The sequence below is a fragment of the Paroedura picta genome, chromosome 1, assembly GCF_049243985.1.
Source record: "Paroedura picta isolate Pp20150507F chromosome 1, Ppicta_v3.0, whole genome shotgun sequence".
NCBI lineage: Eukaryota > Metazoa > Chordata > Lepidosauria > Squamata > Gekkonidae > Paroedura > Paroedura picta.
This window is the reverse complement of record NC_135369.1, coordinates 139,011,273-139,038,934: the sequence shown is the minus strand read 5'-3', so window position 1 is coordinate 139,038,934 and position 27,662 is coordinate 139,011,273.

Below are 27,662 nucleotides of genomic sequence, written 5' to 3'. Positions count from 1 at the left end.
TAACCTGGGCAGAATCTGCACTTCCTTTGTTTATTCCGTTGTGGATCCTGCTGAATCCAGATCGATTTGAACTCGGGTCTTCCTCTTCCCCCTCCCTCCCCATTGAAACATAAAAGTATTCTGCACATGGTTAGGGGAGTTCAGAAGGGGAGGGGGAGCCAAGCACAGCCGGAGCCTCATTCTTTCTTTTCTTGAACCGGGGGGGGGGGGTTAGGATTGGAGACAGTAGAGGAGGGAGAAAAATACCAAAAGGCAAATCTCTGCTGAGAGAATTTCAGATTTCTAGAGCTTCTGCAGAGAGAAATTAGGGCTTCCCCTTTAAGGAAAGCTTGTCACCTGTGCAGCCTTGGGCAATCAGGGCTTCTCTACCATGGAGTTCTTCAGCAAATTCGAAGCAGGCAGAGCTCCACATGCTTTCTCAATCCAATTCTTCAAATATTGAGGGTTATATCCACTCCAGGATATTGCAGGATAAAGGTAGGGTCACTCCGGATCAATCATGCTTGTTGCAGAGGGAAAATTTAAATCAGACAAAATCAAAATGGAAATCACATTCAGCGGAGATGGCAGGGACTGAATCAGCTTGGGATTGGAACAAAAGCTCTGTGCAGTTTACACACTGGTTCAGGGTGTTCTAATTCCTTTCATTTTTGGCACTCCAGCTTCTATCATTATTCTGGGGTTGGTGATCAGTTTTCAAATATGCAACATTGTTTTCTGATGAGTTATGCCTGCCACAACCAAGACCTTTTGTTTCCATTGCAAATATCGAGGAAGGGTATCCTACTGGGCCAGGATATTTCCTGCCTTCCAGATTTGTCCCTGGAACTCCCACAGTCATCCTGATGATTGTGGCCAGTTTTGAGTTATGCCCATCATAAATTGACACATGGGTAGAAAGGCCAATTCCTTTATTACTATAGATTCATGGTAACAGCAAGCAAAATGATTTATCTTGTTATGATTTTTTATGTGGATCAGGGTCACATGGAAGGGCCCAGGGTGGCTCTTGAGAGGCCTAACCTTTCAGGCCTGCTTGACAATCCTTTAGCTTCCAGCAGCATCTCTGAGCTTTCTTTAGGCTGTACACCTCCAAGCCTCAAGTAAATGAGTTCCCTTATCAGTCTGCAATGTCACACAATTGTTTTTAATATATACATTGAGGCAGAAGACTTAGAAAGGGAGTAGGGAGAGAGGGCGGTCAGCATGCAACCTTGGAAGGGAAAGGCTTTATATAAATACGGCCAACTTCAGTTGAGGCAATTTGGACTGAGATGAGAGAAAGAACTGGTGAAAAGGCAGCAATAATAGGAAACGGTTATAGATCTCCTGGGCAGGATTAGAAGGAAGAACAGGAAGCACTTATGTGTTTAAAGAAGAGTTGTAAAAGCTCTGGACATTGATCACTGCAATTTCAATTATGCTGACATTTACTGAGACAAAATAAACCACATTTCTGAGTGTACACAGGGCACTTATCACATGAAGTTTCCTGTCAAGCCAACCACATAAGCAGCTTTAAAATACTGTTGGCTCTTGGATACTATACCATAATTGTAACACTGCAAATGCCATGGATGAATGGGCAGACAAGTAGAGAGACCACAGCAGAACTTGAAAGCAGCACTATCACACTGTGCAGTGGCACGGAACAAAACTCAACAATACCTGAGTAAGTGTGTTCCTTGTATTTGAAATAGCAAAGCTGCAGAAGCAGAAGAAAGTACCAACGAGGTGGACCTTTTTAGAGATTTCTATATACCTATCCAACTTTTAGCCTTTCAAAAAGGTGAAAAGGAGGTCAAGAAGCTTGACTGTATATGGCAACATGTCTTCTGTCATATGGAAGAAATTATGTGAAAGGTTTACCCTATTTGTTTATGTTTTGTGTGTTTCATTGGAAACTAATGTTTATTTGTATTTTGCCTGACTCACTGTGAATGTAAGATATTTTAAATGAAATTTTAAAAAGTGTGCAGGTGTTTCTGGGACAATGTAAGCTGTTTAAAATGAAATAAAAAACGAAATGCAATAGTTTCTTGGACAATCCTGTTCCTTTGCCCCACAGCACTTATCAACATAAAAATTGCCTTGCTAGATCCGATCAAAAAGTTCATATGGTCTGACATTCTTTCCACAATAGGGATATGAAAAAAAAATCCAATCTTCTTGTAACTTGGGGGGGTTCTCCTAGGGAGAGGCTTTAGCAGTTGTGCTGCAAATTTGTTACCTCTACTTCAAACCACCACCACTACCACTACCAGACCACTGAATAGAATAGAATTCCCATTGACTTTAATGGCTCCAAGGGGTATAATGAAGTTGGTTTGGGAATCTCTAATCAAAAGCTGAATTGCTCCAGGTTTAGCAATTTGGTTCCTGAATCAAATGGGAGAATCCCAAGTCAGCTTAGGAAATGCCAACACCTTCTCTCTCCCCACCCCCCCCCAGCCCCACCCAAACAATCAGCCTTGATTTGGCTCAGCAAATCCAAATTGCACACCCCTAGTCCTATAGAATTGCCGAGGGTCGGACACAACTGAGCGGATTGCATCATCAACATCAGTCTAAAATTGATGCCTCTGGAAAGCTCACAACTGGGATGGGATGGTCGTAGCCATTCCCTGCCCATGTCCACCTGCATCAGCTTGCTGGAGTGTATTTATTTATTTATTTGTTTGTTTGTTTATTTTAATATTTATATACTGCCGTACCCCATTCGGACTCACGGCAGTTTACAATAAAACAATAAAATACAGTCCAATCCTCTCAAACTCCTTTAAATATATCAGTTATTGCCTCTGAATATAGACATTCCCTGTTGCTACCATTCCTTGTTGCTCTCACATTGTTCTGCTGGAAATCAGGGATGTGTGCAGATATATTTCAAAAAGATCATTCTGGCTTGGTTTCTCTCCTCAAAACACGTACATTTTCTATGAATCAAAAACTGATTTGCTCATATTCATATTTCAGGTAGAACCCCCCCCCCCCTTAACATTGACTTTTGGTCTAATTTAAATGTCAATTTCAGGTTTTTTAAAGGAAAAAGTTTTGTAAAACTTCTAATATTTATTTATAATTTAATTTAAACCCTACCCAGCCCAAGGCAGCTTACAACCTGATAAAAGAATATTGGACCATGATAGGGGTCTCAGCCTTATTGTGCTTGTGTAAACTTTTGGAATTACATAAACAGTATTGGGTGCCACCACAAAATGACTGCCATGCAGATGGAAGTCACAAATATTTAAAATAATGCTTTGCCTGGAAACCTGCACAATGCAGCCCTAGGCCCATTCTGCACACATCAGATGATATACTTTCAATGTGCTTCTGCAGCTGGATTTTCCCATGCAGGACAGGATAATCTACTTCTAAAGTGCATTGAAAGTGCATTATCCAACGTGTGCATAATGGTCTCCAGTTAACAGCCTAGAGTTCCAGGTGTTATTATGGTACCAGGGGAACCAAAAATAGGTAGCCCTACGGTGTGGGCACAGTCCATGGGGGGCATGGTTGGGTCAGTGTGGGGGACACACCCAGGCCAGCCAGCCTAGAGTTCCAAAATCCCTTAGACCAGGGGTAGTCAACCTGTGGTCCTCCAGATGTCCATGGACTACATTTCCCATGAGCCCCTGCCAGCATTTTCTGGCAGGGGCTCATGGGAATTGTAGTCCATGAACATCTGGAGGACCACAGGTTGACTACCCCTGCCTTAGACCAGTGGTCCCCAACCTTTTTATCACCGGGGACCGGTAAACACTTGACAATTATATTGAGGCCCGGCGGGGATAGTCTTTTGCCGAGTGACATCACTGCTGCCTGAGCCCCTGCTCCACTGATGGTACCCCTGACTTCCCGCCGCCCACTTGAGGGCCCTGCCAGCAGCATCTGCGCAATGCCGCACTGAGGGGGAGCCCCAGCCATGCCAGCCACTGGAGAGCACCAAAGGCGAGCCGGCAGCACAGTGGCAGGGCAGCCCCCGAGGCAGCAGACGGGGAGGAGGACAAGGAAGAGCTGCGGCCTGGTACCGACTCATCCACGGACTGCTCCCAGTCACTGGTTCCTGGGAGCTGCTGCTCTAGAGCCATTATTTTTCACCTTGCACCCCAGGGTCCTTTCCCCTCCCTGGCTCTTTTGGGACTTCTTTTCCCCAATCTTTTTTTAGCCATTGAATCTGAGTCATGTTTGTTCATACGGGAAACATTTCCTGTGCTTTTTTTGGTTCCTCCCACTTTCTGCTGACTGGATCATGACCAGGAGACAACACTGCCTCGTGCTCTTCCCCGCGCCTCGATAATGAAAAAAAAAATGTATCCCTTATTTTGGCACACCGAATATTTTCAAGAATTATTTTTACAAAAAAAAAAATCCTAATAGTAGAGTTACCAACCTCCAGGTAATAGCTGGAGATCTCCTGGGATTACTACTGAACCCCAGGCGACAGAGATCAGCTCACCTGGAGATAAGGCCACTTTGGAAGGTGGCCTTATATCCCACTGGGGGCCTTATAGTCCTCCCCAAGCCCGGCCCTCCTAAGGCTCCACCCCCCAATTCTCCAGGTGTTTCCCAAGATGGAACTAGCGACCCTGCCTGATAGTGATATATCTCTGTATTATGATAAGAAGGTACATTTGCAATGACTGCTCTCCCTGCATACTTGTAGTAACTGGTACCTTTTCTTACTCTGTCCGCCCCCACCACTCCAAAAAATACCCCTTTACCATGGCCATTTGCTTCTTTGCTCCTTGGCATCAGATAGTTCCCCCGGGTTGAGTAAATGGGGCGAAGCAGAAGGTGAACAAGGTGGCAAGCAAGCTGATGCTGAAGTTAGGTCAGGTGATTCAACACACTGACATCATCACTTTTCATATGTGCCCTATTTTCCAGAATGATGGTGTGCATCTTTCAGAGTGGGGATATGATTTGTGGGTCTCAGGATTCTCCTTCCCTTCAGCACCTCTCCTGTAGTTCCTTGTCGACAGCAAACCATTGTTTGCTAACAATTTTAATTTATTAATTGAGTAGAAATATTAATATCTAATATATTCTACCAAATTTGGCACTCAAGGCAACTTACATTTGTAAAAGAGTACAAACGCATACATGTATTATAAATAGGAAGAATAAAATGATCAACAAAACAAATATACCATCAGCACTAAATATTTAACATTGACAAATAAAAAAAAAACCCTTTCAAACCATAATTCAACACAAGTTCCCACCACAGCAAAAATAATATCAACGAACCCACTCACATGTTTTTTGTGTCAAATATTGGCAGAGTTTAAATATGCAAAGAGAAACCAAGCACCAAGCTCCTTACATGAATAACATAGTTTCATTAAGAAGAGAGAGAAAAAATTGTCGAGAAAGAGAAGGGAGTCCTAACTGTCACCTAACAGTCACACATTTTCTCCAATGCCCCCTGTAGGACATTCTTTATATGCTTTTGAAACATAGTGTTGATTAATTAGTTCTGGTGATGGTCATGAACAGTGCAAACCTGAACAGCATAATACTCTTCTGAGTCCATTGATGGAGTGTAACCCTTTCTGAAGTTCGGGGGCGGGAGCGAGGGAGGGACATTCTTTCTACCACTACTTTGAGAAAGCACATGTCTTTTTCGGATGTGTTGCAGGTTGTTCTCAAGAGTCAAGCAGTTTTTTTTTAGGGAGAATCCACTTTTCTGGATTTCCCAAAAAGCACTACAATGAAACGATTTTTGCGGGAGTGTTGCAGGAGTGTTGCAGATTGTGTACGACATCATGCGGAACATTGAATTAATAGCATTTACCAAGGGTAAGACTTCTGCTACATTTAAGTCATGCAGAATGGCCCACAGTATTCCAGATTAAATTTATATAAGTAACATGGTAGGGAAGATGGTCAGGACCCTTTCAAGCCCTAAGATTCTCCAGCTCAGAAATGCCTGAGGATTTTGCAGTGGCATCTGAGGAGGGCAAGTTTTGGGGAGGGGAAAGACCTCAGCTAGATATTATGCCATAGACTCCACCCTCCAAAGCAGCCATTGTTCCAGAGGCACAGATCTGTGTCATCTGGAGTCCAGTTGTAATTCTGGGAATGTCCAGGTCCTACCTGGAAGTTAGAAACTATTGCCTGCATGACTTGATACTACCTGACTTGCATGACTCATCTACGCTTGACTGCTACTGTTCAACAGCAACTACCGTATGGAAGCCAGAGTGATGTAGCAGTTAAAGCTTCAGAAGAGGGTCTGAGAGACCTGGTTCAAATACCCATCCTGCTGTGAAAGCTTCCTAGACCATTGCATACAGTCAGCCTAATCTCCCTCACAGGGTTGATGTGTGGATAAAAAGGAGGAGAGGAGAACAATGGAAGCTGCTTTGATCCCCACTGTGGAAAAGGTAGTGTATAAATGAAGTAAATAAATAATATAGCTGAAGACGGAAGGCAAATAAAGGCAGGATTATGAATGACTAAAAAGGAGAGAATAGTGAATGGAAAGCAATGCAGAAGAAAATGATATCCACATCCTTAAGCGTTCCCTAACATGCAAGTGGCCCTGGCCCAGTTGCCAGCACCACATTACTGGGCTACAGTTTTCATAGGGAGAGGATGCTGCAGGGATACCAGTCTCCAGGTTGGATCTAGTGATCCCTTGGAATTCTAGATCATCTCCAGGCTAAAGAGATTAGGTCCTCTAGAGAAAATGGCTGCTTTGGAGGGTGGGCTCCATAGCATTGAGGTCCCCTCCCTGCCTCAAATCTCACCCACTCCCAGCTCCTCCCCCAAAGTCTCCAAGTATTTCCCAAGCCAAAACAGGCAACCCTAGACTGTTGGGATGGGGAGAGGAAAAACCTAAGACAGAGGGGCAGATTAAAGTAGATGGGCTATTGGGTGGGAAGAAGATAAGGCTGCCAATTCCATATTAGTAAATTCCTAGAAAACGGAGGGAACTCATAAAGTCCCGATGACACAGATTCCATCTTCCAAAGCAGCCATTCCCTCCAGAGAAACTGGAGTTGCCAATTGGAAATCATCTAGAATTAAAGGTAAAGGTAAAGGTATCCCCTGTGCAAGCACCGAGTCATGTCTGACCCTTGGGGTGACGCCCTCCAGCGTTTTCATGGCAGACTCAATACGGGGTGGTTTGCCCTTCCCTTCCCCAGTCATGACCGTTTACCCCCCAGCAAGCTGGGTACTCATTTTACCGACCTCGGAAGGATGGAAGGCTGAGTCAACCTTGAGCCGGCTGCTGGGATTGAACTCACAGCCTTATGGGCAAAGCTTTCAGACGGCTGCCTTACCACTCTGCGCCACAAGAGGCTCTTGCACAGGGGATACCTTTACCTAATTTCCAACTAGGCAGTTCTCTGTGTAAAGGTAAAGGTATCCCCTGTGCAAGCACCGAGTCATGTCTGACCCTTGGGGTGACGCCCTCTAGCGTTTTCATGGCAGACTCAATACGGGGTGGTTTGCCAGTGCCTTCCCCAGTCATGACCGTTTACCCCCCAGCAAGCTGGGTACTCATTTTACCGACCTCGGAAGGATGGAAGGCTGAGTCAACCTTGAGCCGGCTGCTGGGATTGAACTCCCAGCCTCATGGGCAAAGCTGTCAGACGGCTGCCTTACCACTCTGCGCCACAAGAGGCTCATAGTTCTCTGTGTATGTATGCTTATTATATTTTTATACCATTTTTCACTCAGGGAGTCAGGTCTGTATCCCTGTCACCACCCACTTTGTCTTCACAACAACAGAAAGACGGTTAATGGTGAAATAGAGACTGTCCCACGATCATGCCATGAACTCCACAACTGAGCCGCGTTTTGAATCTAGGGGGTTTGCAGTCCATATGTTCTACTATATCACAATGGCTTTACCCTTGAAATGATGTGTGTAATCTTACTTTTGATGTCATTATATGTTTTAAAAGAAAACGAAAGACCTTGTTCTGTTTGCTTTTTTTTTCAGATGCTTGTGACCACTCCAGAGAAATGGGACGTAGTAACAAGAAAGAGTGTTGGAGATGTAGCCCTCTCCCAACTTGTGAAGCTCCTTATTCTTGATGAAGTACACCTACTACATGAAGATAGAGGTCCTGTGCTAGAGAGTTTAGTGGCACGCACCTTACGTCAGGTATGTGCAAGACTTTTTGGAGCTGACTATCTTAACAAATAAAAAACAAGGAACCACCAGTGGGAAATAAAGCAAGTTATTAGTTGGTTTATATATCTCTCTGTTGTGTTTTACGTCTCCTTCCAAAGTACTCTTTGCATCATCTACAGTCATCAGACAACCATATATTGGTTATTTCACCATGTAGAGTGGCCTGTCTGGATCAACCAGAGGCTTTTCCATTGTGGCTTGTGGAATGGACTCTCTGAACGGGTGAACCCCCCACCCCACCTCCAAGATTTTCAGGAGGCACTGGAAGTCCTGCTTGTTTGCCAAGGCTTTTTAATGGGTTTGAATGGCAGTTACTTTAGGGCTCAGGGTTTGCTATTTTATTTTAGTATTAACCAAATATTTTTAACTACAAAGAACATAAAAGTCCTGCTGGATCAGAGCAGCAGTCCTTCTAGTTCAGCATCCTATGTAACACAATGGCCAGCCAGTTCCTCTGGAAGGCCAACAAGAGGGTATAGAGGCTGAGCTTCCCCCTGATGTAGCCTCCTGGCACTGCGATTCAGAGGTTAACTGCCTCTGAGTACAGAGGTTCCCCTCAGTCACTATGACTAGTAAGCACTTTCGGAAATGTCTATAATCCCCTTTTGACACTAACATTGCATCCTCTGGCAATGAATGCCAAATTATTCTCTGTGTAAAGAAGTATTTCCATTTATCTGTCCTGAATGTATCGCCTATCAGCTTCTTTGGATGCCCTGGAAATCCATTATTTTGGGAGAGGGAGAAAAATTTCTTTTTGTCATCTCTCTTCCCTCTATTCATAATTTTATAAACTATTATGTCTCCACTTCTCTTGCCTCTTCTCTTAATTTGTGGCCAAAAATAGTGTACAAGCATTATGCATTCCAGGTGTATTAATTTTGTGTTTTAAGTTGTATGATTTCTTACTTGAAAAGGAACGCTTCTCAATAAGTAGAACCCTTAGAAAGTGATTGGTACTTTTAGAATTTTAACAAGCTAATTAAAAGAGAGCTGAAAGTAATTATACATGAGACACAACACAAGTTTGAAAATGATAAAAAACTAGAGTCAAGAGAGATATTATTACCAAAATAAAGCTTACTAAAGTAGCTGTAATTTAAGCAACATAAGTTAATCTAAAAAAAGAATGTAAAAGCTGTTTCTTGAAATGCTGAAGGTGGAATTCTGGGGTAAATTTTGCAGACTGTGAGAAGGATACATGAGATGGCTTTTTGGGGTATGGGATGTGAGATCGAATCCACACAGATTTGTAGGCCTGACATTTGTCTTTGAGAGTGCTTTCTTATAATCTTTGTCAATGTAAGAATAATGTTATAAATCTCTTTCAGGGCAAATGTTTTGTGTTTAAATGTTTGCTTATTTAGGAAATATTTAGTCCACCTATCCAGACCTGCTGATGAAGCCGAACTAAAAGTATGAAAAATACAAATGCACATTTTATGCACTTTGTCAATTATAAAGGTTGCCTTTACAAGTTATTTTAAATTGAATTGACTAAACTCCATAATGGAAAAAGGCTTTGAGCTTTGCTCATATGCTGTGGATACTACATCAAAAGACTTCTCTGAAACTAATTTATAGCTTTTGATGTTTAAATGTTGTGCATTCCTGAAAATAACATGAATGTAAAATGAAAAATGCTTAAATATTTTAAATAGAAGAAAAACCCTACAGCTTGACAGCACCTACTTAGCAAATTAGGTGAAATATTTTTTTCTTTCTTTTTTTCTTCTTTTTTGGTTTAATGAGAAATACTGCAGTGAGTGTTGGTCTTTGTTCACCTGGTTCACCTAAAAATGAATCGGTTCTCGATCAAATCAATCCTGAACTCTCCGTAGAAGCTGAAATGACTAAATTGGTGTTGTCATATGTTGGTCACATTGTAAGAAGACAAAAAAGACAATAATGCTAGGAAAATTGAAGCCAGCAGGAAAAGAGGAAAACCCACATTAGATGGATTGGCTTAATCAAGGAAGCCACAGCCCTCGGTTTGCAAGACTTGAGCAAGCCTCATAATAACAGCCCATTTTGGAGAATATTAATTATTAATATGATTACCATTAATTGGAAGCAGTTTGACAGCTCTTAACATCCATACATAAACTGGCGATTTAGAGTTCCCCTATCTCAGCTTGAACTCTGTCTTTCCAGGCTTTGTGGGAGGAATCTTGGGGAGGGGCTGGCATTTTCTGGGACAAAAGAAAATTAGAGAGGCTTCCTATTAACCCTTTTTTAGTGATCCCTCCTTGCCAAAACTTATCCTTTTGAAAGTGAAGGGATGGCATCCAAAAATATGAGCAAAGTTTTCAGACGGCTGCCTTACCACTCTGCGCCACAAGAGGCTAGAATTACAACTGCTTTTTATGGCTGCTTCTTAGGGGAAGGGGATAAGGGGAGAGGCTATGGGGGTTTCAGGTAAAGGAATGGAAATAATATGACAGGGGAAGAGGCATCACATCAATATTATCTCTATTGATGTGGTATCAAAGGGCTAGTAAGAGTAACTTTATGGAACCTGATTTATTTACTAAATATTGGATTTTATTCATTTGTTTAATGAGAAAATACCTAATAATATATATATATCTTTGGTTATTACTGGCATTCTAGATAATTTGCTTTGTGTATGTATATGTAATGAGCCTCTTGTGGTGTAGGGTGGTAAGGCAGAAGAAATGCTGTCTGAAGCTGTCTGCCCATGAGGCTGGGAGTTCAATCCCAGCAGCTGGCTCAAGGTCGACTCAGCCTTCCATCCTTCCGAGGTTGGTAAAATGAGTACCCAGCTTGCTGCTGGGGGGTAAAACGGTAATGACTGGGGAAGGCACTGGCAAACCACCCCATATTGAGTCTGCCATGAAAACGCTAGAGGGCGTCACTCCAAGGGTCAGACATGACCCGGTGCTTGCACAGGGGATACCTTTACCTTTTATGTATATGTACTGAATGTATGTTTCTACCAAAATATTTTTTTTAATTCTGCCAAGTACTGATATTCCCATTAATATCCAGGTCACCATGCCCAGAAGATACCACCAGATCTAGAATATGCATGGGAACAAAAATTGAAACAGATCTATGATGCCATGATGGCCATGAAATTCTGAGCCACACTAGATAACGGGCCTCTGTGTGAAGATTTCCAAAGGCTTCCAGGCCATCCAACTTACTGGGCAGAAGAGTAGGTTGCATATCAACAAAATCCCTCCTTTATTATAGTCACCAGGTACTAGAGATACTCACCATTCTGGATCTGCTGGCTGGAGTACCATGGAAGTAGATTATATTCACAGTAAATCACAATGAATACCCAATGAATGTCAGTCTATTGTGTGGAACTCTCACAAAGGACATTGCTGCCTCTGGATTGTCCATACAGGGAGAGCCAGTTATAACCATGTGTGGATGCAGCCCAGGAGACTGAGACAAATACTGGGTTTGTCTTGCAGGATGCCTTATGGATGTCTCAAAGGAGTGGAAAATGTGAAAAATCAAATGGGGGCAGGAGAGATAAATGGTACAAACAATTAAGACAGCTGGCTGAGTTCCCTTTGAACTCTGGTTGTAAACAATGTCTGGGAATGGCCGGAGGCTTCCTCTGGCACTGAATCACAATTCTGTGGACAGAAGCCTGAAGCTTCCAAGGCATGTTCTGCATGAATTAGAGGAAAGCTGTACAAAACAGACCTATGGATTCCAAAGGGCTAAAAGGGAATAGAATTGAAATGTTTATGTTTGACTTTCTAATGTCAGTCTATGATGGAGAATTTACTGAGGAAGCTGAATAGATTAAGAGTAAAATCAGGCAGTTCAGTGGTAGGTGAGGAAAGGAAATAATTGCAAGATAAATATATTGTTTAACGTTTTAGTGTACTAGAGTAATCCTGACAGTTAGCCTCCACTTTTCAACATGGCTCAGTGCCCTCAAAACATTTTGTTTTATCGGTGACAGTTGAACTTGCTCTTAATATTATTTGGAAATACTGAAGGAAAAACTGGGAACATGAAGCAGGTTTTTCCATTTCCAAAATTAGAACATTAGATAAAATTCATTTGTTGTGTCTGTGAGCTAAGACCACAAAGTGGTCAGTAAATGGTATTCCTGCTTTTAACTATGAATGCAGTTTGCTAGCAATCCACATAAACTACTTTGACATAAATGAGACTTGTAATTGATTCATTTAAAATATTATTTAAGTTACTTATAGATCTACCTTTTTACTAGTTATCACAGGACCCAAGGTCAGATTATTTATTAAAGTATTAATATCCCACATTTCCCCATGGCGCAAAGCAACCAATATCTCACAGTTAAAATATTACATTTTACAGCCAATAGAATAACCTCAGGTGCCCCTCCTTCCAAAAGCTAGTAATTTATGGCCCATAGCCCTGTTGATTAAAATGAACTTGTATTTATTTTCCCCTTTTTTCTTCCCCAACGGGGACTTGGGATCGTGGAATCATAGAGTTTGAAGGGGCCATACAGGCCATCTAGTCCAACCCCCTGCACAATGCAGGATCAGCCTAAAGCAGCCAGGATAAGTATTTGTCCAGCTGCTGCTTGAAGACTGCCAGTGAGGGGGAGCTCACCACCTCCTTAGGCAGTCAGTTCCATTGCTGAACTAATCTGACTGTGACTTTTCCCCCTAAAATCTAGAAGAAGAAGAAGAAGAAGAGTTGGTTCTTATATGCCGCTTTTCCCTACCTGAAGGAGGCTCAAAGCGGCTTACAGTCGCCTTCCCATTCCTCTTCCCACAACAGACACCCTGTGGGGTGGGTGAGGCTGAGAGAGCCCTGTTATCACTGCTCGGTCAGAACAGTTTTATCAGTGCCATGGCGAGCCCAAGGTCACCCAGCTGGTTGCATGTGGGGGAGTGCAGAATCGAACCCGGCATGCCAGATTAGAAGTCCGCACTCCTAACCACTACACCAAACTGGCTCTCTAGCTGTTATCATTCTACGAGTAGTTTAAACCCATTACTGCAGGTCCCATCTTCTGCTGCCAACAGGAACCTTTCCCTGTCCTCCTATAAGCAATAACATTTCACATACTTAAAGACATCAATCATGTCCCCTCTCAACCTCCTCTTCTCCAGGCTGAACATTCCCAAGTCCCTCAGCCATTCCTTATAGGGCTTGATCCCCAGGCCCTGGATCATCCTCCCTGCTCTCCTCTGAACCTTTTCAATTTTGTCCACATCCTTTTTGAATTGAGGCCATCAAAACTGTACATAGGACTCCAGGTGGGGTCTGACCAATGTGATATACTGTGGGACTATGACATCTTGTGATTTTGATGTGATGCCTCTGTTGATGCAGCCCAAGACTGCATTCACCTTCTTCAATATGGCATCACACTGTCTGCTCATATTTAACATACAGTCCACAAGTACCCCAAGATCTCGGTCACACACACTGCTACCCAGAAGTGTATCTCCCATCCAGTATGCATGCATCTCATTTTTGTAAACGAAATGTAGAACTCAATACTTCTCCTTATTGAGGGAGGGGTAGCAAACACGACCAAAGACAGAATCAGAATACAAGATGATCTTGATAGGCTCGAGAAGTGGGCTAAACTGAATAAAATGAAGTTCAATAGGAACAAGTGTAAAGTTCTGCATTTAGGTAGGAAAAACCAAACACACCAATATAGCCAATGCTACGTCGCAGGGGGGAGAGGAGGTGCGGGCGTCAACATGCCTCCCCCCCCCCGCAATATGGCACTGGCTGCTTCGGGCGCAAGCAGCTGCTTTGGATGCCAAAGCGCCCAACCCTAGTTTGGAGTTTGTTCGAATAAAGATTACCATTGATTACTGAGAACATCTAGTCTGTGCTTACCAAACCCCAGACTTATTAGGCTTCATAAGGAGGAGTGGGGAATCAAACCCAGTTCTCTAGATTAGGGTCCACCTCTCTTAACCATTGCACCACAGAGATTCATTATTCCATGAAGCTACAAGGACCTTCAAAGAGTCAACACTGAGCTCTCAAAAGCCCAGGATCTATTAATCTCCAAGGATGGCCCATTGAAATCAGTCCAGTCCAGTATATCTGTGGGAAGGAGACAGCAAGCTCAGCCATGACTTTGAAAGATAGTGATTGATAAGGTGACCAGATTTTAACACTGGTAAAGCAGGTCACCATTGACCCGGGGAGGGGGGGGGGTCTTGATTAAAAATTTGGTCTATATGGAGCAACAAAAAGTTGCATAGAATACAAAAATAGTATTGTAATATATATTTTTTTACTTGCAACATAAATCCAATTTGCCAGCTACCCCCAGATGTCCCTCCAAAAGTGGGACAATCTGGTCACCTTATGATTGGATCATGACTTCTAGATCCTTAACCAGACCACTAGCAATCTGCTGGGTCCAGAACAGGAGGAGGTCCATTGTACATCCCACCAGCATCGAGAGAGCTGAGAGAGCTCTAAGAGAACTGTGGATCACACAGCTAGCTCCTCTACATGAAGCCAGCTAGGTGACCTTGGGTGAGTAATGGTTCTCTTGGAGCTCTCTCAGACCCACCTATCTCACAGGGAGAAGAAAGGTTTTCCTGCATGCACTCACATCCGCTGCACTATCAAGATCAAGGATGAAACAATACATGTGGTGCAAAACAGCCAGTATCAACTCCCCATCCCCAAACCCCCAAAACGTCTGCTCTTTGGCACTTGTTGCCTTCAACAGATTTTGGAGGCCTTTGCTCTGCTTAGGACTGCACTGCAAGCCATCTAAAGGCACAGCATCCTTTTCCATCTCTCTGCTGCCAGTGCTGTTTTTACTTAGTCCTTGGGAAGGATTCAGAATCCAGTGCCAGGGCCTTGTGTCTCTCTAGAACACAGCATGAAGAAAGCAAGTATTTTTGATGCCAAACAATGGAAGATAATTAAGTTCAATAATTAAATTCATTCATATCCTGTAGCGGCACGCATACTGGGTGCATTAAAATGTAATTAAGAATTTAGGAAAACTGATAATGATCCAAGACACAAATCATGATTTCCAGGGTAATATGTGACTCCAGTTGCCGACCATGCACTAACGCTTCGTTAAAATACCTCTTTGTTCATTCATTAGACTACGTTATATTACACTGATCCTATTTTCCAAACTTCCTCTGTCTAATTGTCTTTTTTTACATTGTCTTTTTTTGAAAAAAAAAATACGCTACTCCTGTTAGTAATGCTACATAATGTAAATAGACACAAGACGTTATGATTTTGCTGCCATCATTTTTTAAAAATTGACAAAGAAGGTTGCGCTTGGATGGCTAAACATACAAGAGGCTCAGAGAGATGATATTCTCGGGAATAATAGCTGAGACCATCCGCTGAAGGCTCAGTGGGAATGGAGATGCAAATTTACAGTCTGTCATGTGAATTCTGAAATAAACCCCAGCACAGGACCTTTCAAATGATTGTTGTTCAGTCAAACTTCAGGACAACTCTATCCTCACAGCCTTTGACAAAATACATGAAACCACCTGATATTCTGAGTGAGTTTCTGCTTAAAGTATCTTCACCTATGACAGAGCTGGGCATTCGGGCTTTGCACATTGCACATACTGAGGACAAGCAAATGTTTCCCTTGCTTTGAATTTGAAGGCTAACATTCAAAGGGGAAGCTCACACATATCCCCACAAAGGAGAGGTAAACTCACTACTCACACTGAGATAAAAATATATCTCTTGCCCTTGGATAAGAGACCAACAAGCACAGCTGACACACTATCTGGAGGGAGGCAATGGCCAACCATCTCTGCTCCTCTCTTGCCTGGAATAACCTAAGGGCAGGACTGCTGAGAGTCGGTTGCAACTTGGCAGCACGTTCTTCTTCTAACATACCGAGAGGCAGGGCGGTATGGATTTTAGATGGAGACCTGGGTTCAGCCTTAAAGCTCATTGGGTTATTTGAGCCAGTCACTCTTTCTCCCTTCAACCTAAAAGAGAAGACCTAGGAGGGAACCTTGTACATGCTTTAGCTCTTTGGAGGGATGAGATTAAAATGCACTAGTCAGATTACATAACTCAGTAGGGGAAATCTCCCATAGTGAATTCATCTGGATTGGAAATGCACCTGAGCAACACAAATCCTAGCCTGCTAGAAAACTTTATTGAGAGTTGTCATCCCCTTTTGTCTCCACGGGTGCCATGAAGCAAGTCAGTTTTCATAAAGCAAGGAAGCAAAATGGCCACCATGCCTCTTTTGCCTCAGGCTATTGGCTAGGCCAGGGGTAGTCAAACTGCGGCCCTCCAGATGTCCATGGACTACAATTCCCAGGAGCCCCTGCCAGCATTCGCTGGCAGGGGCTCCTGGGAATTGTAGTCCATGGACATCTGGAGGGCCGCAGTTTGACTACCCCTGGGCTAGGCCATACAAACCCAGCCCCACCCTTCAGAACCTCCATTTCATATTGAGCGTAAGAACAACTGTGCCCCCTAGTGTCTGCAGCAGGGAACAGTAAAACTCTGAGAAGCTGCTCAATTATGTGTACCGAGATTTCTCACCATGGCAATAACAGTCGAAAGTTCACTCCTTGAATAAATCTTTGTTGGTCTTAAAGGTGCCACTGGACTCTGATTTTGTTTTGTTGTGCTGCTTCAGACCAACACGGCTACTCACGTGAATCTAATAATAGTCCTGTGAGAGATCATAGAATCATAGAATCATAGAGTTGGAAAGGGCCATACAGGCTATCTAGTCCAACCCCCTGCTCAACGCAGGATCAGCCCTAAGCATCCTAAAGCATCCAAGTAAAGTGTGTATCCAACCTTTGCTTGAAGACTGTGAGGGGGAGCTCACCACCTCCTTAGGCAGCCTATTCCACTGCTGAACTACTCTGACTGTGAAAATTTTTTCCCTGATATCTAGCCTATATCGTTGTACTTGAAGTTTAAACCCATTACTGCGTGTCCTCTCCTCTGCAGCCAATGGAAACAGCATCCTGCACTCCTCCAAGTGACAACCTTTCAAATACTTAAAGAGGGCTATCATGTCCCCTCTCAACCTCCTTTTCTCCAGGCTGAACATTCCTAAATCCCTCAACAATCCTTCATAGGGCTTGGTCCCTTGGCCCCAGATCATCTTCATCGCTCTCCTCTGTACCTTTTCAATTTTATCCACATCCTTCTTGAAGTGAGGCCTCCAGAACTGCACACAGTACTCCAGGTACTTTTTTATAATCCATAAAAGGATGTATTTGAAAAGTTTCAAAAACATGTGGATTTAGAACACTACAGGGAGGAAGGTAATGGTCCTTTGGGCTTAACATTTATGGTCACAAGGTACTATCTAGTAAGGGTCCTTTGCTACAAATAATTATGTTGTGTAGTTCTGATGAGCCTCTGTGAGAGAAGGACTGAAGGACAGAATGACTGGACCAAACCCAGTCCGTTTTTCTTCGTGAGGTAAAGCTGGAACACAAGATGGTACATCAAGAAAATGCAGTCAGAATACCGCTTTGATTTTTGGCTTTCTCCATCTTTTAAAAATATTACCTGTAAAATTTTAACAGCTGGACCGTCATTCTTGTGCTCTTATTTATTACATGATATTTTCTCCAGGTAACTATATCAAAATGTTGTTGGACTTTTATAGAATAAAATTGCGGGGCATCTTCTAGTGAAACCCACACTTGCTTTCATGTGCTGTGGCATTTATCAACTTACTGTGGAGATTGGGAGCCATCCAAGGGATCACAGTCAAAACTTGTTTTTATCACCAGCAAAGAAAAAAGAAAAGGCTTCCTACTAGTACAAACATTCAATACACACACGCCAGAGAGCAGTCTGGAGGAAAATGACTACAATAAAGTGGCTGCAAGCAATTCCCCGCTCACAAAAGGTGTCCTGTAAACTGTGCCATTGGCCAAGAAATCTGATAATGGTTCTTAACTCCCTGAGAACCCATTAATACCTCTACTAGCTGAGAGATGAACTGCCAAAACTTGTCATTCCAGCAAAGAAAAGGAAAGGAAAAAACAGTAGGATGACACTCAGGTAATTTTTCATGGGTCAGAAATATAAGGTGTCCTTCACAGAGACACTTATCCATTTAATCAGTGGATACAAATCTCACAGCAGGAGGATTTCTATTCACTTCCAACTGAAAATGTGCCAGCAGACCAGATATGCAGAACACTGAGAATTTAGGGAAGAAGGTGTCAGCCTGTCATTATGGATCTGCCCTTGCTGCAGGCCCTTGGAGAGCTTTCAGCTTTTTGTAGGGCCTGTAAAATGGAACTCTTCCGCCAGGTTTATGATCAGGGCCAGTGCTAGAGCAAAGGGTATGGGTCCCCCTTGGTACTTTGCAGCGGACAGCTTGGCACACTTTGGTTTTCCCCATGCCACCCTCATAAGGGCCTTCCTGTTAGCAGGATTGTTTTGCCATCTTGGGTTGTTGTAATTATAATTATTGGGGTTTTAATGGGTATTTTCTGGGGTTTTATTGTCTGTATTGTTTTTTGTAACCCACCGTGAGCAGGTCTCTGAGAGCGGCGAGATATAAATCCAATAAATAAATAAAATAAATAAATATATCGTATAATGCTTTCAGGATATAGTCTGTTGGTTACATATTCTATGTGACAGAGGGGGAAAAACAACATCCATATCAAGCTGGCAAAGACTGAAGCATGCTCATAACTTCAGAAATCATGTGTTCAGTGTGAAACATTTCACCGACTTTGAATTACAAGCACAGAAGCTACTGGCACACCAGAATTTTTTAGCAGCTGTGGAGAAGGAGACTCGATTCTGAAGATTTGGGCATTAAATGGCAATCAATGTGGGTGGGCAGCTAGTTTTGAGTGCCTACATAGTGTAGGGGTTGGACTAGATAACCCTGGAAGTTCCTTCTAACTCTATGATTCTATGATAAATGGATGTTTGATAAATGGACATCTTCTAATTGACTCAGGAGCTATGGGCCTCACTTGGAGTACTGTGTTCAATTTTAGGCACCCCAGTGAAAGAGGGATGTAGACAGACTGGAGCATGTCCAGAGGAGGGCAACAAAGATGGTGAGGGGTTTGGAGACCAAGACACATGAAGAAAGGTTGTGGGAGCTTGGTCTGTTTAGCCTAGAGAGGAGACAACTGAGAGGGGATCTGATAACCCCAGAGGGACAGACCAGACCGAATGGGATGAAATTAATTCAAAAGAAATTCCGTCTAAACATCCGGAAGAAGTTCCTCACATTTAGAATGGTTTCTCAGTGGAACAGTCTTCCTCGGGAGGTTGTGGAAATTTTTGGAAATTTTTAAACATAGGCTAGATAGCCATCTGACAGAGAGGCTGATTCTGTGAAGGCAAAGGGGTGGCAGGTTACAGTAGATGAGCAATTGGGATGTGAATGTCCTGCATAGTGCAGGGGGTTGGACTAGATGACCCATGAGGTCTCTTCCAACTCTATTATTCTATGATTCTATGATTCTATCAATTCCATTTTCCTACTTTATCATATGTATGTTCAGGATTAGATCTCTGAGGAAGACCCATTTGGGGATCGAAACATGTTAGGTCCAGCACTGTAGATCTAGCATTGTATTGTGCATTTTTTATGATTTCACTAATTAGCCTATGGGTTCTATGTTCTTAACCTTTTAACTTTATAACCTGTGCCCAATAAATGTTAAATTAATTTGTATATTCGTATTTTGTGGACCCCTCATCTTTTAGTTCCTAACTACTGGTTGGTTAGGTTTGTTGTTTTTTATATCACTTTTTTGGTTTTCTTTCTTCTCTCGGTGGCACCAGACATCCAAATGGGTTTCTGTCAGCTTTTATTTATTAGTTTGTTTGTCTGTCTGTTTATATCCTGCCACTCCCCGATAAAACAGTCATGCAAGTTTCTGACCTGCCTGGCTGACAATTTCATTTATCAAATGGTAGATGAACCCACAAGAGGTTCAGCCATACTGGACTTAATACTGACCAACAGGCAAGAGTTGGTGGATGAGGTGAAGGAGGTGGGGACCCTAGGGGGAAGTGACCATGTCCTCATAGAATTCCTTTTGAGATGGGGAGCCAAGGAAGCTTGTAGCCAGACGCGGATGTTGGATTTTCGTAGGGCAAACTTTAATAAACTCAGAGACATGATGAGTGTCATACAATGGACGAGAATGCTGGAAGGGAAGGGAGCATGTGAAGGGTGGGCGCTACTCAAACAGGAGCTATTGCATGCTCAATCAATGACTATCCCAGAAAGACGAAAACACTGCAGGAGCTCTAAGAAGCCTATTTGGATGAACAGAGAACTTCAAGAGGAACTAAGAAATAAAAGGAAAATGTTCAGGAAATGGAGGGAAGGACAGAGCTCTAAAGAAGAGTACCTACAGGTTACTAGGCACTACAGATCAATCATGAGAAAGGCCAAAGCTGAGAGTGAGCTAAGATTGGCCAGGGAAGCCCATTGTAACAAGAAAAGATTTTTCAGTTATGTGAGGAGCAAACGTAAAGTAAAGGAGGCAATAGGCCCACTGTTGGGTGCGGATGGACAAACTCTAACGGAAGATGCAGAGAAAGCAGAAAGGCTTAGTGCCTATTATACATCTGTTTTTTCCCACAGGTCAAAGGGTTTAGGCACATCTAGAGATGGCCATAGCCAAAGGACAGTGTCTGGGTGGCAGGTTAACATGGATAGAGAGGTTGTTGAGAGGCATTTAGCTGCACTGGATGAGTTCAAATCCCCTGGTCCGGATGAAATGCACCCGAGAGTACTCAAAGAACTTTCCAGAGAACTTGCACAGCCCTTGTCCATCATCTTCGGAACCTCTTTAAGGACTGGAGATGTCCCGGAGGACTGGAAGAGAGCAAATGTTATTCCGATCTTCAAAAAAGGGAGGAAGGATGACCCGGGAAACTACAGACCAGTGAGTCTGACCTCTTTTGTGGGGAAGATAATGGAGCAGATATTAAAGGGAGCGATCTGCAAATATCTGGAGGACAATTTGGTGATCCAAGGAAGTCAGCATGGATTTGTCTCCAACAGGTCCTGCCAGACCAACCTGGTTTCCTTTTTTGACCAAGTAACAGGTTTGCTGGATCGGGGAAATTCGGTTGATGTCATTTACTTGGATTTTAGTAAACCTTTTGACAAGGTTCCCCATGATGTTCTGATGGATAAATTGAAGGACTGCAATCTGGATTTTCAGATAGTCAGGTGGATAGAGAATTGGTTAGAGAACCGCACTCAAAGAGTTTGTTGTCAATGGTGTTTCATCAGACTGGAGAGAGGTGAGTAGCGGGGTACCTCAGGGCTCGGTGCTCGGCCTGGTACTTTTTAACATATTTATTAATGATCTAGATGAGGGGGTGGAGGGACTATTCATCAAGTTTGCAGATGACACCAAATTGGGAGGACTGGCAAATACTCCGGAAGATAGAGACAGAGTTCAACGAGATCTGAACACAATGGAAAAATGGGCAAATGAGAACAAGATGCAATTTAATAAAGATAAGTGTAAAGTTCTGCATCTGGGTCAGAAAAATGAAAAGCATGCCTACTGGATGGGGGATACGCTTCTAGGTAACACTGTGTGTGAACGAGACCTTGGGGTACTTGTGGATTGTAAACTAAACATGAGCAGGCAGTGTGATGCAGCGGTAAAAAAGGCAAATGCCATTTTGGGCTGTATCAACAGAGGCATCACATCAAAATCACAAGATGTCATAGTCCCATTGTATACGGCACTGGTCAGACCACACCTGGAGTACTGTGTGCAGTTCTGGAGGCCTCACTTCAAGAAGGACGATAAAATTAAAAGGGTACAGAGGAGAGCGACGAAGATGATCTGGGGCCAAGGGACCAAGCCCTATGAAGATAGGTTGAGGGACTTGGGAATGTTCAGCCTGGAGAAAAGGAGGTTGAGAGGGGACATGATAGCCCTCTTTAAGTATTTGAAAGGTTGTCACTTGGAGGAGGGCAGGATGCTGTTTCTGTTGGCTGCAGAGGAGAGGACACGCAGTAATGGGTTTAAACTTCAAGTACAACGATATAGGCTAGATATCAGGAAAAAAAAATCACAGTCAGAGTAGTTCAGCAGTGAAATAGGCTGCCTAAGGAGGTGGTGAGCTCCCCCTCACTGGCAGACTTCAAGCAAAGGTTGGATACACACTTTTCTTGGATGCTTAGGGCTAATCCTGCATTGAGCAGGGGGTTGGACTAGATGGCCTGTATGGCCCCTTCCAACTCTATGAGTCTATGATTCTATGAAAACCCTTTGCTAAAACCTAGCATAACCCAGTAAATATCCCAGCAGTGGCGATTCACTCAGCATCTATTCCAACTTGGACTCTACATTAGCAGAGACAGGGTCAGATGGTGCTAGGGATTGTTTGGGATGCTTTTGAGTTTAATCAGACAAAGGTTGTGGATAGGCTCCCCTGGAAGCTTGAGGACTGCTCTATTCTTGCATGACCCTTGCCCTCCATGGCTGCTTAAATCTGCCTGGGAAGGGTGATTGGACTTGAGAGGTATTTCATGCTTCCTTGGGAAAGGGGATGGTCACCCCAGTCTTGAAACAGGATGGGGTGCACCTACTTCTAAAGAAGCCTATCCTTGACTCAGGAGCTATCAGTAATGTCCCTTCTCAAGCAAGGCGATCAAATGGATAGCAGCTGGATAACCCCAAGCTATCCTAATGAAGTAAACCATTTACATCCCTTCAAATCTGGGCTTCGAAGAAGAGCTGTTTTTTGTAATAACCTCTTTTTCGCTACCTAAAGGAGTCCAAAAGTAGCTTACCTTTCCTTTCCTCTCCCCACAACAGACTCCTTGTGAGGTGGGTGAAATTGAGATAGCACTAAGAAAACTGCTCTGCAAGAACAGCACTGAGAGAACTGTGACTTGCCCAAGATTACTCAGCTGGCTGCATGTGGAGGAGTGGGCAATCAAACCCAGTTCTCCAGATTACAGTCTGCCACTCTTAACCACTACACCACGTTGTTTCTCAGAATAAGTGACACCCTTATGCCTGATTATAGGATTGGAACATCTTGATCACCCTGGCTGATGATGACTTGTGCTGGGAGATAAACAGAGGGAGTGTAACTCTATCAATTATCCTGGACCTCTCAGCAGCTTTCACTACCATCAATCACGGTATCCTTCTAGACTGTCAGTCTCAGCTGGGATTGGGAAGTGGTTCTAGTTCCACCTGGAAGGCAGATTTTAAAAGGTAGTTCTGGGGGACTGCTACTCAGCTCCTTGGCCTTTGGCATCCCATAAGGTTCTGTCTCGTCCTCTATGCTTTCTAACACTGGGTGAGGTCATGCAGAGATGTGGGCTGAGATGACACTCAGTTCTATCTTGCCCTTCCATCAAATCCCAGGGATGCTACAGAAACCCTGAACCACTTCCAAGAGGCAGTTATGGAGTGGATGTGGACTAATGAACTGGAGCTTAATCCTGAAAAGATGAAAGTGCTACTGGTATGTACAGGGTCTGACCTGGGATTTCAGTTGTCACTTCTTCTGGATGGGGTTGCGTTCCACTTAAAGGAGCTGGCCTGTAGTTTGGGGGTGCACTTGGACCTAGCCCTACCACTAGATAACCTGATTGCAGCTGTTTCCTTTTACTTTATGTGAGGCTGCTCTTGAGACCTGTTCATAAACTTCAGTGGATGGTGAAATGTTGACTGAGGTGAGTTATAGGGACTCTATTACTCCCATCTTGGTTCATCTGCACTGGCTTCCTAGACACAAGTCAAGGTGCTGGTCTTGTCCTTCAAAGCTGTATATGTTTTAGGACCAGCATACTTAAAGACCTGCCTATTCCTTTATGGACTTGCCCAACCATTATGGTCATCTCCAGACACCCTGCTTCAATTGCTCATGTCTTTTGGAATTAGACAGGTGACAACCCAAGAAACATGGCACCAAAGCTCTGGAGCGCTCTCCCTGAGAGGAAGATCTCCTATTGCCTCCTTCTACCAGCCAGTGAAGGGTTTTTTTTTGGGGGGGGGGGGTTGTTGGCATTCCCACAGTGATTCTTCCTAACCAATTTTTAATTACTGTTCTTATATTTTCGATATATTTTAACTCTGTTTTGATTATTTAAATGTGTGTTGAACCTGGGAATGGATTTCCAAATGGCAGAAGAATGTCAGGGGGATTCTTTCTCTCTTTCTTATTAAATTTATATACTGTCCCTCTGTGTGGACAGGCTTGGGGTGGATTCTAGAGGTGGCTACCCACTTATATTTCCTTATATTGTCTATTACAACATATGTGTACCCAGGTCTGAGTTTTGGCAAGGATGGTGAATAAGAATTGCATGCAGCTCAGACAGAAACTTTAGACAGCTGTTTTCAATATCTCTTCAGGACTAGGTAGTTCCAGTGTGCAACAGGACCTAATTTAATTATCTCTGTATATTTTGATCTCCTGTTGCTCTTCTCATTTTTCTTCTTCATCGCCTTTCTCAGGCTCCTCCATGTGGATAGGGAACTATGCCTGATCGAAGCCATGTGAAACCTAACAATAGATTGACAGCTGACAGGCTTTTGTGGCCCATAAACAAATTTTATATAGGAACCAATCTTTAAAGAAGGACAATTGATTCTATGGGTGTATCCTTTTCTTGCTGGAAATAAACCCATAAGGAGTCAAGACTTAGGTGTGAAAATGTATTCTCACCATGGCCCATTATGCACGGCCACCGAAACGGCAATTTCGGGTCACATGGAAAACGCGGAGGGGGAAGATGCGAAGCAAACCGCTTATGCACGGGGCGGGACGCAATGGCGGCAAAACCCAGAGTAACCGATTATGCACGCGGCGATCCCGGCGCCGCTTCTGGTTGCGCCCCAGTCACCTGGAAGCTGCGCTTTCTTCTGCGTTTCGCTAACGCAGCTTTTTCGGTGGCATGCGCCGAATCTGCAGCCGGTTGCAGCCGGCTCCGTGCGTTATCGGTGATTTTAGTCACCGCCATTCCACCCCAAATGTGCGCTATCCCCCTGTGCATAATGGGCCCATGAGAGCAACAGCAGCAGAAGGACAGGCAGAGGCTAAGATGGTGTTTATGTACCCTTGTCCCGTATCAATTGCTGCTGCCAATGTCCCCCAACCCCTATTTCCCTGTCATGCTAATACAAAAGTGCAGGTGCAATGGTGATTCTGCTGGATATCCCACCCCATGAACCAGAAACCCTTCCTTTGATTTTGTTTTTTTTTCTTTGCCTGATGACCCTGCTTTCGCAGCATAATTAAGGGGGAGGAGGGGTGAAGTCTTCCTCTGCTCCGTGAAGGGAAAAATTCCCCTATGAGTCTCAGTAGAAGTCAATCATAGGCCTGGTGGGAACGGAGAAGATGCATGCATGTTGATAGAATAAATAAAGCTCTGCATTATTCTGCAGGATTTCCAGAAGCTTGTGTGTGCTTCTGTGGAACACCAGCAGAATCTTTAGTCCCAGTCAAACAAGTTGAGCCTATGGCTTTTCTAAAGAACTTCCAGACTGTTGTGCATTGTTGTTTGCCTCACAAAAGGCCTAAAAACATTTCAGTGACTCATGGATAGAGAATGAAAATATAAAACGTGCACTGACTTTTTAGGAATATAGTCCCTGACCGTTAAATAGAACCAGCTCAGTCTGCAAGTGTCTAGATTAGAAACAACCCACTCGTACTGCTTGCAGAGATATTTTTGAACTTTTCACAAGGAGGAGAAAGAGTTTTGGAGGGGGGGGGGTTGGTTATCTTCCTCACTCACACATGCCCATATGCCTACCACCCACAAAGCCACAAAAATGCAAAACAAAGCCAGCATTGCAGACTGTCCCTGCCCACAGTTTCTTCTCTGCAGTCTTCCAAAATAATTTCCTTGGCATGTAGCACCTTAAGTTTATAACAGTACAAAAGCATCAAGAAGTGAGAAAACTGTGGTGAACCACCTTGCCTCAGCAACTTCTGCAAGAGAAAACTAGGCTGCACATGTCTTTCTTTACTCATAGAAAGCTGCATCGAATGCTGAAGCATATCTGGAGGAAAGCCCGCAAAGATGAATGTTCCCCAGCTCCAAGAGAGCATCAACTGAAACACAGTAATTTACAGTTGGAAAATTCATACATTTGGCTGAAAATACGGTGATATTTTACCAAAGCTGAGCACATGTACTACTTTTTACTCCTTGGTAGTCAGACCTCTGGACTTCTGTATCCAGTCAGTTCATCTTCGTGGCTTCAGTGCAGTCCCACATGGGATCTGCGATGTACCAGGCCTGTCACGGAGAGCCAGTCAAAAAACTATTACACTCCCAGGAGTGCTACTCCTCCCCTCCTGAAGGAGGAGCATGACTTTTCCCACCCAAAAGTCACATGAGCTTGGAGGGGCTAGCAGTTCTTTTCTTGCGAGCTGCTTCATTTGGTTACCTCAAACGATTCTGAGGTAAAAAATGTTGTCTTTGGAAATGGCAAAGGCTGTGTCAAGAGGCTGCAGATACTTGGCAACACGCTATCACTCATCACAGGCACCTTCAGGCCACTCACACAGCAGGAAGGAACTGCCAACACAGTGGCAGATACGCTCAGTGGTCTCTCCTTAGGGGATTCAGAATGGACGATTCAAGATCAATACCTCACCCCCATATTTCAAAATTGGGGTTGGCCGGACGTAGATTTACTTGCCACCTTCCAAAATACAAAGTGCAGAGATTTCTGCTCGGGAGGGGGGTGGTATAGATCAAAAATCACATGGCAATGCATTCCAACTAAAATGGTGTGGGTACCTGTTTTACATTTTTCCTACCAATCAGTCTGCTTCAGAAAGTCATAGTAAAAATGAGGGCAGACAATACAGACTGTATCCTGATCACATTGTTTTGGCCCCAGAGGATGTGATTTCCTCTCCTATGGTCTCTGAGTCAGGAGTTTCTACCACTTCCAAAGGTTCCAGACCTCCTATGTGTAGGCCCATCCGTATGTACACAGGCTACATTTGAAGGTATGGAGGCTGCGTCCAAGGAGGGTGTAAACCCACATGTTTCAGACGTGCTTTTAGCAGCATGTAAGCCATGAACAAGGCAATCATATGCCTTTAAATGGAAGAGGTTTGAAAAGTGGGCCTCTGACCAGAACATGAATCCAGTTACTTGTTCCGAGTCGAATTTTTTTGAATATGTGTTGTTTAAAGAGTAACGGTTTAGCGGTTTCCTCGATAAAAGTGAACTTGGCGGCTATTTCTTCCAGGCATGATTATATCAAGAAGTCTATTTTTGCATGTAATAAAATGAAATATTTTATGAAAGGATTGTTCAATTTGTCCCTCCAGTAATATGGAAGTGGAGTCTTTCTTTAGTTTTAGCGCAATTTATAAATAAATAATTTGAACCTTTAGTTTCCACAAACTTTAAGTTTATTTCCTTTAAAACAGCCTTCCTAGTGGCAATCACGTCGGCTAGGAGAATGGGAGATTTGGGGGCTCTTCTATGTGACCCCCCCCCCTTTTACACAATTTCATTTGGACAGGGTTTCTCTCTGCCCATCATTTGCCTTTTGCC